Genomic DNA, 12,111 nt, shown 5'->3' with positions numbered 1-12,111 from the left:
TCAAAGGGTAGTGTGTCCCTGCGTTCAGACCTGGTCATGAAAGAAAAAATAAACAAACAAGTGAAATCAATTCCCCGGCAACGGCACCAATTTTTGACAGGAGCGGTTGTCGAAGCCGGTCAAAAATAACCTTCTTGGTTACCTACAATTTACAACTGTAGACAGTGGTGAAGGATCGTATCCACAGAGAATTGAATACCTATTTATTTATCTCAAACAAGACCAATAGAACTAATTGAAAGCACAAGTGAAAGCAAGTAATCAAAGAGAAATAGAAACAAGTGCAAGGAAAGTAAAAAGGGGGGTTTTGAGATGATTTGATTAACACTATTGAAAGCAATTAAAACAGCAAGTAATTAAAATAGAACAAGAAATCAATATGAGAAAGGTCTAGTTGAAGATATGGATCCACTTTGATTGTTTGGGTTGATCATTGAAATATGGTCATCTTGATTGATTCAATAGGTTGGTTATGGGGGTGGAAGACGCTTCTCACCACCATGTCTTTTCTTATGAACAAACTGATTAAGGAACGTCCTCTAACCAATTACTAATCAAAAAATTGCCAAGGAACGTCCTTGGGCCTTAGGCATCAAAACAATTGCCAATTGCATGAAGAACAAGAAAGATCCAAACCCTAACTACTCAAACGCATGAGATGATGTTAGATCATACAATTTATTGGTTTTTACACCAAGTGTTCTTGGATCAGAATATTTCCAGCAATTACGGACTAACAAATATCCTAATCAACAATCAATTAACTTTGCAATCAAGAATCAAGTGGCCAATTTGATCAAAACAACAAAGCAATCTTGGAATTAAACATCAATTGCATGAATATTGAATAAAATCAAAGACAAAAGTTTCTGTTCAGATCTCACAACCCTTTAAACAACCTTAGTTTCAACCAAACTTCAACTAGAAAGAGGGTTTCAGCCACTCATGGCTGAACCAAACAGAAAATAAAAGATAAGAAAGCAAAAGATGAAGAACTAAGGTGGGAGAGAGGCTTGGAGAGCCTTGCCGAATTTCTTTGAGAAGAGGTGGATCAAAATCTGTCTTCTTGTCTTCTTGAAGCCTTTAAATATGTCTTGAGGAGCTGCCTAGGGTTTCATGGAAGTCCAGGAGAGTTTTAGAGGCTGTCCAAAGTGTCCTTGGTGTTGCATGTGCCTTGTTTGTGCATGAGTGAAGGCAAAAACGAGTCACATGTGTTAGAAGGCAAGTGGGGGCACTTTGGTCTTTTTATAGCTGCCCAAAATCCTCAAGATGCTGTACATTAAGTCCAAGAGATTGCCCACGCACTAATGAGGAAGGTGGAGCCTTCTTTGGAAACTTGAATGAAGTGGGAAACATGTGATCTTTGGATTTGGCTTCCTTAATAAGCTTGATCTTTGAGATCCAATAATTGAATGTGAATCTTGAAGATTTGGATCTCAAGATATTTCCCTTATTTGGCTCCTCAAATATGGCAACTTGGGATATGGCTTCTTGAACAAGGAAAGAATGCATTAGAGCGCATTTTCGGCTGCCTAAATTGAGTTTCGGAGGCTGGACTCTCGGTTCTGGTCTGAAGGTTCGGGGGCCGAAGGTTGGGGTTCGGCGGCCGAAGGTGCCGCCGAAGGTGGGGCAGTTTCGTCTCTGGACTGGGCTTTCGGCAGCCGAAGATGCTGCCGAAGGTGGCTTTTCTAGATTTTGCACTTTTGAGCGTTTTTAAGAGCATTTTCTCTTGAATGTCCCTTTTCACCTAATATCTGCAAAACATGATTAAAACCACAAAATTAGGTAGAAAAGATGTAAATAGACATCAAGAATATCATGATAAGATGGGCTAATATATGCTCTATCAGATATAGAGATCTCAGAGAGATAGAAGACCTCACTGAGATATAGAGATCTCAGAGAGATGGAAGACCTCACTGAGATATAGAGATCTCAGGGAAGTAGAAGACCAGGATCCCCAAGATCTCCTGGCACCAAAAGATCTCACTGAGATATAGAGATCTCAGAGAGATAGAAGACCTCACTGAGATATAGAGATCTCAGAGAGATGGAAGACCTCACTAAGATATAGAGATCTCATGGAGGTAGAAGACTAGGATCCCCAAGATCTCTTGGCACTAGAAGACCTCACTGAGATATAGAGATCTCAGAGAGATGGAAGACCTCACTGAGATATAGAGATCTCAGGGAGGTAGAAGACCAGGATCCCCAAGATCTCCTGGCACTAGAAGACCTCACTGAGATATAGAGATCTCAGAGAGATGGAAGACCTCACTGAGATATAGAGATCTCAGGGAGGTAGAAGACCAGGATTCCCAAGATCTCCTGACACTAGAAGACCTCACTGAGATACAGAGATCTCAGAGAAGTAGAAGACCTCACGGATCCCAGGGAGGTAAAAGGACATAGTTCCAACCTCTCACAAAAGATTGAGGCAATCATAAGAGGCACCGACCTCGAAAAGTGACCGCTAGTCCTGAACCAGCTCAACTAGCCCAGAGAGAGGTCTAAACAGCAAAGAACCGAGCTCCCAGCTCGGATAGACTCGCAACATGCAACACTCAGGTAGAATGAAGCTAAGTATAGCGGAAATAACAGAGAACCGAGCTCCCTCTATGACAAGGCCCATAAAGGCAGGAACGTATAGGAGGATAACTGAAGCCATGCAAGTACGAATAAGGTACAGGGATTTACTCCCTCACTAATTATGTAATAAGTACTGAGAAAGTAAAGGGGCAATCCGAGGAAAAGCTAATGACACGAAGCAAATAAAACCTCAGCTCCAGCCCCTGTAAAGATAGAACTAAAGGCAGAAAGACGAGCCCTGCTCATCATCGAGACAAGTACATGATCTGACTTACTATCATTCAGCAAAGGTTGTGCGCCCGAGCTCAATTAATAAAGTAACAAAACAGAACTCACGAGTGCAGCTAGCCCAGCTCGGAAAGAGCTTACGAATACGAATGCCTTGAGAAAAAAGGAAAAGTTTATAAGTCAGAGACTAAACCCCTGGTTAAAATTTTCAGCCTTGATTAGCTGAGAGACAAGAGATGAAAAACGATGTAATCCATTCTTTACAAAGTTTATTAAGCACAACTTAAGTGTTTCTTGTCAAAATCTTTAAAACTTAAACAAGTCAGACTGTTTAACAGAATAAGTGGTCCGATGAGGCTAAAACAACAAGCAAAGTAAATGCAAGTGAAATTTCATTAGAGCATATTACAACTTATTCATCTGATGAGGTCGAAGGAAAAATAGTCCTTAAGGGACTTACATTTCTAAGAATGTCATCGCCTACATTATCTTTATTTACATTCGCATCTGAAGGAGATCGGACACCCTCCAATTCAGATTTCCCAACGCCCACAACAGGTGCATTCTCCAGCCCTGGGCCGAGGTCACCCCCTTCAGGCTCGGGGTCATCTCCTTCAGTTCCGAGGTCCTCCATATCTTCCCCGTCCAGCTCGGATTCTTCCTCAGGAGACCCAGCTGCAGTGCGAGAGGTTCCTCTAGGCAAGGGGAAATCATCTTCCCCATATAACACATTCTCGCCATCAAAATCCACTTCGGCAACTCGAAGTTCTGCCAGAGGAGTATCAGGAGCATGTCTGGCTTCTCTTAAACCTCGATTATAGCCAGTCCTGAACATGCGGAAAGCTTTCTGCCAAATAGCAACCTTCATCTCCACAGAGGCTTTATACTCCGCAAGCTGTGACTCACAGGCCTCAGCTATAACTGCCTTCAGCTCAGGGGAATCCTTGTAGTCCTGAAGGTGAGCTTCACAGGCCTGCTCAATCTTTCTTTTTAGCTCATCCGACCCCTGATACTCCTCCAAACGCTTCTCACACTCCAGCTGGATCTTACCCTCAGCATGTCTGACTGCCTCAAGCAGGGCCGAACATTTACGTTCTAGAGTCATGACTTCATGGCTAAGCTATTGATTACGAAGTTTGAACTCCTCCGCCGATGAAGCCAGATCTCTGATACGTTCAGAATTTGTGCTCAGTTCCTGCTCAAAGACCTCCACCCGAGCTAAGGCCGTCTCTTTTTGAATGTTCACCTTATCCAGGTGAACTTGAAGTCTTCCTAACTCAACCTTCAGGGCCTCATACTGGCACTGGACCTCATCCTTCTGGCTTATAGCCTCATCCCTCTCACGAAGGGCCCCCACCATGGAGGACAGCTGCTTCAAAACCTCCTCACAGCGGACCTCAGCAGCAGCTGCCCTCTCGTCTGACTCCTTTAAAATCTCCCGGGTGCGAGACAACTCTGCTTCCAGGGATTTGGCATGTTCATGCGCCTCGACTGTTCTCACATCAGCCCTTTTGAGAGCCTCCAAAGCTGTATGAAGCTCGCGTTGGAGAGACTCAGAGTGCTCTTGAGCAGCTGTGAGATTGCCCCTAGCGTCGCCGGTAGCAGATAAGTTCTCTTCCAGACGCACCTCCTCGATCCGGTGATTCACAGACTCTCGGAGAGAATGGTCGCGAGCATCTACCTCCATGAAGAGGCCCGTCACCTAGTACAAAAGAACAACCATCAAAAGAAAGAAATCAAGAGAATCAAAAGAGAAACAAAAAGACAATTTACCATCAGAAGCATCTCCCTGATTATATCCCCGAGCTCCTCTCGAGACCGAGATCGGAACGACGCTTGCTTCCTCGTAGAACTGGCTAGAAGACCAGTAAGAGCAAGCAAGCGTTGATCTGAGGCCTCCGTAATCCCACCAAACATCCGTTCTTTAAGGATTTTGGCAACTACACTGGCCGGAGATTGATGGTGATGTCCTCTGTGTTCATAATATCGTTGTCCGAAGCAGACAACAAAGGCACAACAGGAACATCTTTTCCTTTCCCAATAGGAGGGAGGGCTAGAGATGATCCTTTAGAAGCCCTGTGCTTCTTCCGAGCAGGAGCTGGGACAAATGCTTCAGGGGGGGATGGACGCTTATCCCCGGCCTTTGCTATGACGCCCACAGACCCAGATCCAATCCCCACTGGGGCAGGGGCATCTCTGGTAGGAGCCTCCGGGACACTGTCCTCAACAAGAATGACCTCCAGTCCCGTCCCAGGAGCCTCCTCTTCAATAATGGGGGATTCAAATCTTCCCCTTAGTGCCTCCTCAAAAGGAAGAGCAAGATCTGATCTCGCCTGTTCAATGTCCCCTGCCTGCTTCACAACAACTAGGGGAGCTCCCTCCGCATCCTCCGTAGAACCCTGACCAGACTTAGACTCCTGAACAGGTTTCAGGGCAGGGGCCGACCTGCCATGGCCAGACGGTCGAGAGGACCTGGCACCGTGGGAGCTCGGCTTAGGAGCTCTAGAGGAAGCTCTGGCAAGAGATCGGCCGACCTTCTTAGGAGACACAATCTGAGCCACCTCATCAACAACCTCAGACACGCGGTGCCCAGCCCGAAGAGCATCTAAGGCGGCGTTCATGCTCTCCCGAGACAGAACTAAGTTTTTTGGGGGCTTGACCTAGTCCATCTTAACGTCATAAGCTGCCAAAAAACACAAAACCAAAAAAAATTAGTGTACTTTCTAATATCACTTACAAGGAAAAAAGCAGAATTGTTAAACAAGGCACTATACCCGTGTCTCGGATATCCCTAAGGTTAGACACGAACATACACTTCTCGACGTCATACTTCTTATCAACAGAAGTCAGTCGAAGATACCCCACCTACTTGGTAAGGTTTAGTTGGGGCAGGTCATTGCAACCCAGGGGGACATCCTCCCAGCCTAGCCCCACTCCCCACGATAAATCGGTCTCTTTTCTCAGCTCTGCCACAAGAAAATTCTCTACCCATCCCTTTATTGAATCCTTGTAGCCCGTGAAAAGAGACAATCCACTACGGGGAGAAAAATAGTAAAAATTCTGAACCGATCTAACGAGGCGAAAGAAAGTGGCGAATAGACACGCCGTGGGTGTAAAACCCCAACTCAAGCAGATAGATTCAAAACAACACATGAACAAAATGGAATTTGGGGACAACATCTGGGGGGTTATCCCAAAGTATTGGAAAACCTCGATGAAGAAAGGGGTAAAAGGGAAAGTCAGACCGAAGTCCCTCTGCTTAAGGAAGAAGACTATGCAACGACCCCTCTGGGGATCTATCAAACCAGGAGGGGAAGGGTTTGGAAGAACTATCCTTTCATTTTGGAGAGGAGCTCGAATAAGATAAAGCGGAGTGTCTAAATACCCCCGAGAAATATACTTAGTTATGGAAGAAGGAGTAATGTGCGACTCGAGGTTAGCAACATCGGGAAGTTTAGAACCCTCCATGGAAGAATAAGAGAGCGTACCTGAAATGCAACGAGGTTGAAAAAGCAGAAGAAATCGAAGGAAAACAGAGAGCAGAAGAGAACAAGTTTCCTCAGAAGGCAGAGAGAATTCGAAATGAAAGGCAATAATGAAACGAAGAGTTACTCTGGACAGTTTTGTCTTGGAGCGGCTCGGTCATTATTACTCTCGAAGTTCACCCTCTCATCAGTCGGGCAATAACCGCCGAGAAGGTAAAGGGGCAACAATTGAGGACCGCTAGACTCCCCCATCCCTGTCAAGGGTTAGGCCCACGGCAATAGCCCATCATCCAAAGGCCCACACGCTATCTGCATAGAACAAACCCAACTCGTCCAGACCTTAAGGCCGGGCTCCACTTGGATCTCTCACCTAGGACGGCTCGACAGATAAGATCTACCTCATCACCACTCATACGATAAATACTGAGGAGGCAAAAGGGCACGTCGTTGAAAGATCCAAGGACGCAAGCAGAGGGAAGCATGATAAAGACCAGACCTGCGTATCACCTAAAAAGGGACATGATCCGACTTATCATTGTTAAGCAAAGGCTACGGGTCCGAAGTGATGAGGACGTCGTGGAATCATACAAACCTGTGGGTCAAGACCTCAGCTCACTGGTTAAAAACAGAGCTCACGGGTACGGTTAGTTCAGCTCAGAAAGAGTAAATCGAAAGCTCAGTTGGCTAAATGAACTCTAGTTCTGATTGGCTAGAAGGCGAGAAGGAAAAAATGATACAGCGAATTCCTCAGGAAAAAGTACGAAGCACGCAGTCTAAATACTTCACTCATGATAAGGAAAGAACAGCTTGAGTATGAACGAAAAACAAAAATTTCATTAAAAGAAAAACACATTACAGCATGTTACAAATACCTACATTACAGGATAAAACGCTATCCCTAAAGGATTTACATGCCCAGATACATCATCATCTATGTTTACATCACTGTCACCTACCCCACCGTCTTAACTTTCGATTCAAAAGAATTCTCATAGTTCGGAAGATGCGCTTCACAGGCCGGCTGAGCTCTGTCTTGTTATTATAGGGGAACTGAACAAGTTGATCCCCATAAGCATTTCTCACTGTTCCATCATAGGCAGGCTTCCTGCCGCCCAAGTATGCTGCACGATACACTCGAGCAAGCCGAGGAAAACCGGCGAGGCATTCTGAAGAGCAATGGAACAAGTGAATGTTGCAAATCTACACACATACTATGTTGGACTAATTTTAGCAGGTTACCCTTGCTAATATTACGTGTGTAGACAGCATCTTGTGTCTCATAATAAGCCTCAGAAACCATGTTATTCCATGAGTTCGAGTCAGGAGCAGACATCAGGGGCACCACGAGAATCTCCTCCTCCTCCCCGGAAGAAAGAAAGACAGGAGCCCGGGCAGGAGCGGGGGGAAGAGGTCGTCCGGACGGCCTGGAAAACATGATTCCGGCAACTTGTCGAATAACCTCCCCCACCGATCGCCCCACTAGGAAGACGTCCGAAGCAACGTTCAAGCTCCCCATGGGCAGCGTAAGAATCTTAGGAGGCTTAATCCACTTCATCTTCATCCCAAAGGCTGCAAAAATCACAAAAGCAAGGTTAAAACAGACCCCATGAGAGACAAAGTAGATTCGAAAGAAATAAGGGAAGGGTAAACCGTACCTCTTTCGCATGACAAAGAAAACTAAACTTGCATCTTTTGGGAGATTGATCGAACCAGAGGAAGGAGGATCGGAAAGAGAGATCCCGTTGTCCCGATAATGAGCCCAAGGATGAGAAGGAGGTGTTATTAATATATAGCCAGAGGCTGAGATTTTAATGTAAAACAGGGCGACCTTATACTCTAGGCTAGCGGCATCAGAATCCTTAAAGGCTATTCATAAAAGAGGAAAGAAAGCGTATCGGGAAGATAAAGGCAGGAAAGTAAGGATAACAGTGCGCACAAAGAGCAGAGGAAAGCTAGAAATAGAAAAAAGACGGAGAAGATTTAAAGCTACATGTGACAAAAAGATGAAAGGGCGTCATGAAGCAAGCCGAATTCAAACAGGCGTGGTCATAATGATTCTCGATGTTTATCCCCTCGACAGTTGGGGCAATAACTGACGAAGAGGTAAAGGGGCAATTGATGACCACTGGATTTCCCCACCCCAGTCAGGGGCTAAGCCCTCGATCGCGGCCCATCGCTCAGAAGCCCACACATCCTCTACACTAATAGGTCAGGCCCTTTCGAGCCTTGATACCGGGCCCCTCCAAATTTTTCAACCAGGCCGGTCTCGCCTTCACTGCACCTCGGGCCGATCTCCTTTAGGTCCAACTTTGCTCCCATCTTCCGGCCCAGTCCAGAACCAGAAGGAAGACTCATTCATCTGCCTTGTGGACCCCTCTATACATGCACAGGGAGAATTAAAGGTCGTTACGCATGGAGCAGAGATTTGATTCCCTCGTACGTTCGTATCAACGTAGCAGAGACAGGTGGACCAATGGTATACGTTCTGTTAGCACGTCACTAGCAGACAAAAGGAAACATATAAAAGGAGAAACATTCTCCTCTAGGTCTAAACTTTTTTTCAGTTTTACAGAACCCATTGTAAAACCCTATTTCTCTGGATCTCAGATCATCATAGGTGTTTATTTTATAATAAGTGCGCTGAATTGACTTTCCTGAAAAATTCATATGGAAAATAACATGTGTCTATGGATTACTCAAGTGATAGTTGTGTAAGTGATCATTTAACTTGAAATCAATAAATAATCTTATATAGGAACTTTTATATTTTGATTTATCTTACACATTATTTGGTTCATGAGTAACAAATGGGAATGAATTGGATATATTAAGAACTGTATGGAGGTGTTTATGTGATTGAAATATAATTCATCACCCTAGGTTAAATTAGGCAATATCCCAAATGTTCTCTCCTAATATTGATCATGAAATCTTTGCATAAGGTGGAATGAAATTAGCAAATAAAATTTAGAATTACATTCAATAGGTCAATAGCTAATAGATGAGAACTAATATAATTTAATATTATAGATACATTTCATACATTAAATATTAAATCGAAACATTTGAAAAGTTAAGTCAAACTACTTTTGACATTATGAATATTTGGATAATCCTTTTAGTGTTAAAATTTTGAATAGTAATAAAAGGTCATGTCATATTTCTTACATTACCAATTTAATATGTGTTCTTAAAAAAAAAAAAAGCTATTTTCTTATTATTCATTGGTAATAAAGCTAATAAATGCAAATATTTATTAAACATTTTTTATCCTTCTTTATACCATAAAGATATTGAATAAAATGAACTATTTTTTTTTATTACTGTAACTTTGAAAATGTGCATTAAGATGTCCGTCAAAAGTAAATAAATAAATATGTTATTAGACAATATTCTTGACCTTCAAATTAATAGTTAGTTAATTATATTTGTTACTAACATACTTAGAATCTAATAGGTCACACATAGAAAATAAAATTAGGAATTAAATCAAATAGGATATGATTGCATATAATTTGACATTGGAATAAAATTGTAATTTGAAAAAATTATGATTTTGATCTAATTAATTAAATAGAGACTTAATTAAAACGGTCTAAAATTTATATGCCTTATTAAAGTTTTAGATTATTATTTTTTTTAAAGCAAAACTACTAGTTGTATTAATAAAATTTTATCAAACAAAAAAAATGTCATCCCAAATATAGAGACAATCATACCTAATAGATTCTCTAACCAAAGTATGAGCAACTAGAGTGACATGACGACAAACCTATCTAACAGAAATATCAGTTCTAGAGTCTAACAAAGATTTAAAATCAAACCCAATTCAGAAATGTTTAAATGTGAAGACTGAAGAGTTTGAACCTCCTTGCAAACAATCCATAAGAATGTAGCCATTAAAAGGCAATCCGTCGCAAAGAGCAAACAGTGACAGAGAGCTAAAATTTCAACAATTACCGGCGTACCATTAGAATATCGCTGGATCTCTTAATAGGGACAACAACATCTTCTTCTTCATCGATAGTCAATTGACGCAGTCAATAGTCAATTGACGCAGATCGTTTTCCATGGAGAAAGGGAAAGAAGAAATTAGGTTTAAGGAAGAGGAAAAGGCGAGAGGATTGAGACACAAAGGAACCACAGAGGAAAACTTAAAGTTTTAGACTATTATTGTAATTTATTTATTTAATTAGTTAAGTAAATAAATAAATACTGTTATACTGAAATTCTAGAGTTTTAGTATAAAAATATATTTGATGAGAGTTTGAAAAGACTCTTATGAGAAACCCTTCCATGAATCTTTAAAATTCATAGGAAAGATGGAGAACTAACACTTAAAATCTTTTGTTTTTCTTTATGAACACTTGAAGAGTTTGTGATTTATGACTACTTAATTATTATTAAAAATTTTATTTTTCTATTTTTATCGTTGTAGTAATTCAATTCAAACTAAATGGTAATATTAGAGTCTGATTTAAAGGATTAAAGTATTAAAGTGTAATAGAGAATTATATTTATTATCACATTAAATTTTATATGGTAATAGAATTTGGTGTTTTTCGAAAATCTCAGATTTAATTTTGTGAAAATTGTTCTTGATCTAAAAATTAAAAAAGTTTTATTTTTTATCAAAATTTTTTAAAAAATAATTCTGCAAAATATGGATTCACAATGAACAGTCATGTGAACCGAGAAATCGGCAAGGACCAACTACAGCCAACCATCAACTGCGATGGCCACAGGCGAGCATGCGATGGGTCTCACCGCTGACGCGTGCTCGGCCGATGACGACTGGTTGTCGAAGCAATGCTGGCGAGACCGGTGGCGAGAGCTGGAGGCTTGTCGCACTGTGGAGAAGGCCGAGAAAGTCTCGGTTCGAGATCCCCTTGCAAGTCGATGGCCACCATCGAGGTACGCAGCCGCCTCACACACATGATGAGCGATGGCAGACGGTGAAGCTGCAGATGGCGTGACCGCTATGCGCAAGCCCATCACGCGTCGGTGGTGTCTCATTTTTCTTCTCCTCGTGAATATGTCGCGAGAGAGGCACCTCGATGCCGGCGATCTCGTCGCTGCAGGCTGGTCGGTGGAAGCGCAAGAGTTGCGCGGTCGGTGTCTCGTGCTGGTGGCGGTGATGGCTGGCCTGGTCGACGGTTGAGAGTTGGGAGAGGCGTGTGGCGGCTAGGACTTCTTCCTAGGGAAGAAGATGACTCTAGTCAAATTTTGATTTGGTCCCTGCAATTTTAAGAAGGTTTCAAAATAATCCTTTTTGGGCAGAAAATAAATTTTAGAAATTATTTTCAGTCTTTAAATTAAATGGCTATTTAATTTAAATAGTTTTATTAATTTGGGCCATATTTAAAGGACAGAAATTAAAATTAATTTTAATGTATTTACTAATTTGATTAGAAATATGAATAAAATTATTTTATTCATTAAATTAATTTTTAGAAATTAATGACATTAAATTTAATTATATATTTTACTGTTAAAATTAATTTTTTAATATGATTAGAAGTCTAAATAAAATTATTTTATTCATGAATTATTATTGTTAACGCTAAAATTAAAATATTAAATTTTTTAATTTTTAATTTTTAATTTTAGCACATAAAATTAATAATGAATATAAAATAAATTAATGGTTAATTTATATGCATTTAGTATGATTTATTTGCATAATAGATGGTTATGGACAAGTTTTGAAAAATCTAATGTGTTTGGACGAATTATTTGATTTATTTTTTATCATTTTTCTATAGGGACGACATGTTCTACCTTTCCTTATTATTTTGGGTTGTAAAAT

The sequence above is a fragment of the Manihot esculenta genome, chromosome 12, assembly GCF_001659605.2.
Source record: "Manihot esculenta cultivar AM560-2 chromosome 12, M.esculenta_v8, whole genome shotgun sequence".
NCBI lineage: Eukaryota > Viridiplantae > Streptophyta > Magnoliopsida > Malpighiales > Euphorbiaceae > Manihot > Manihot esculenta.
Note: the sequence above shows the minus strand (reverse complement) of the source record.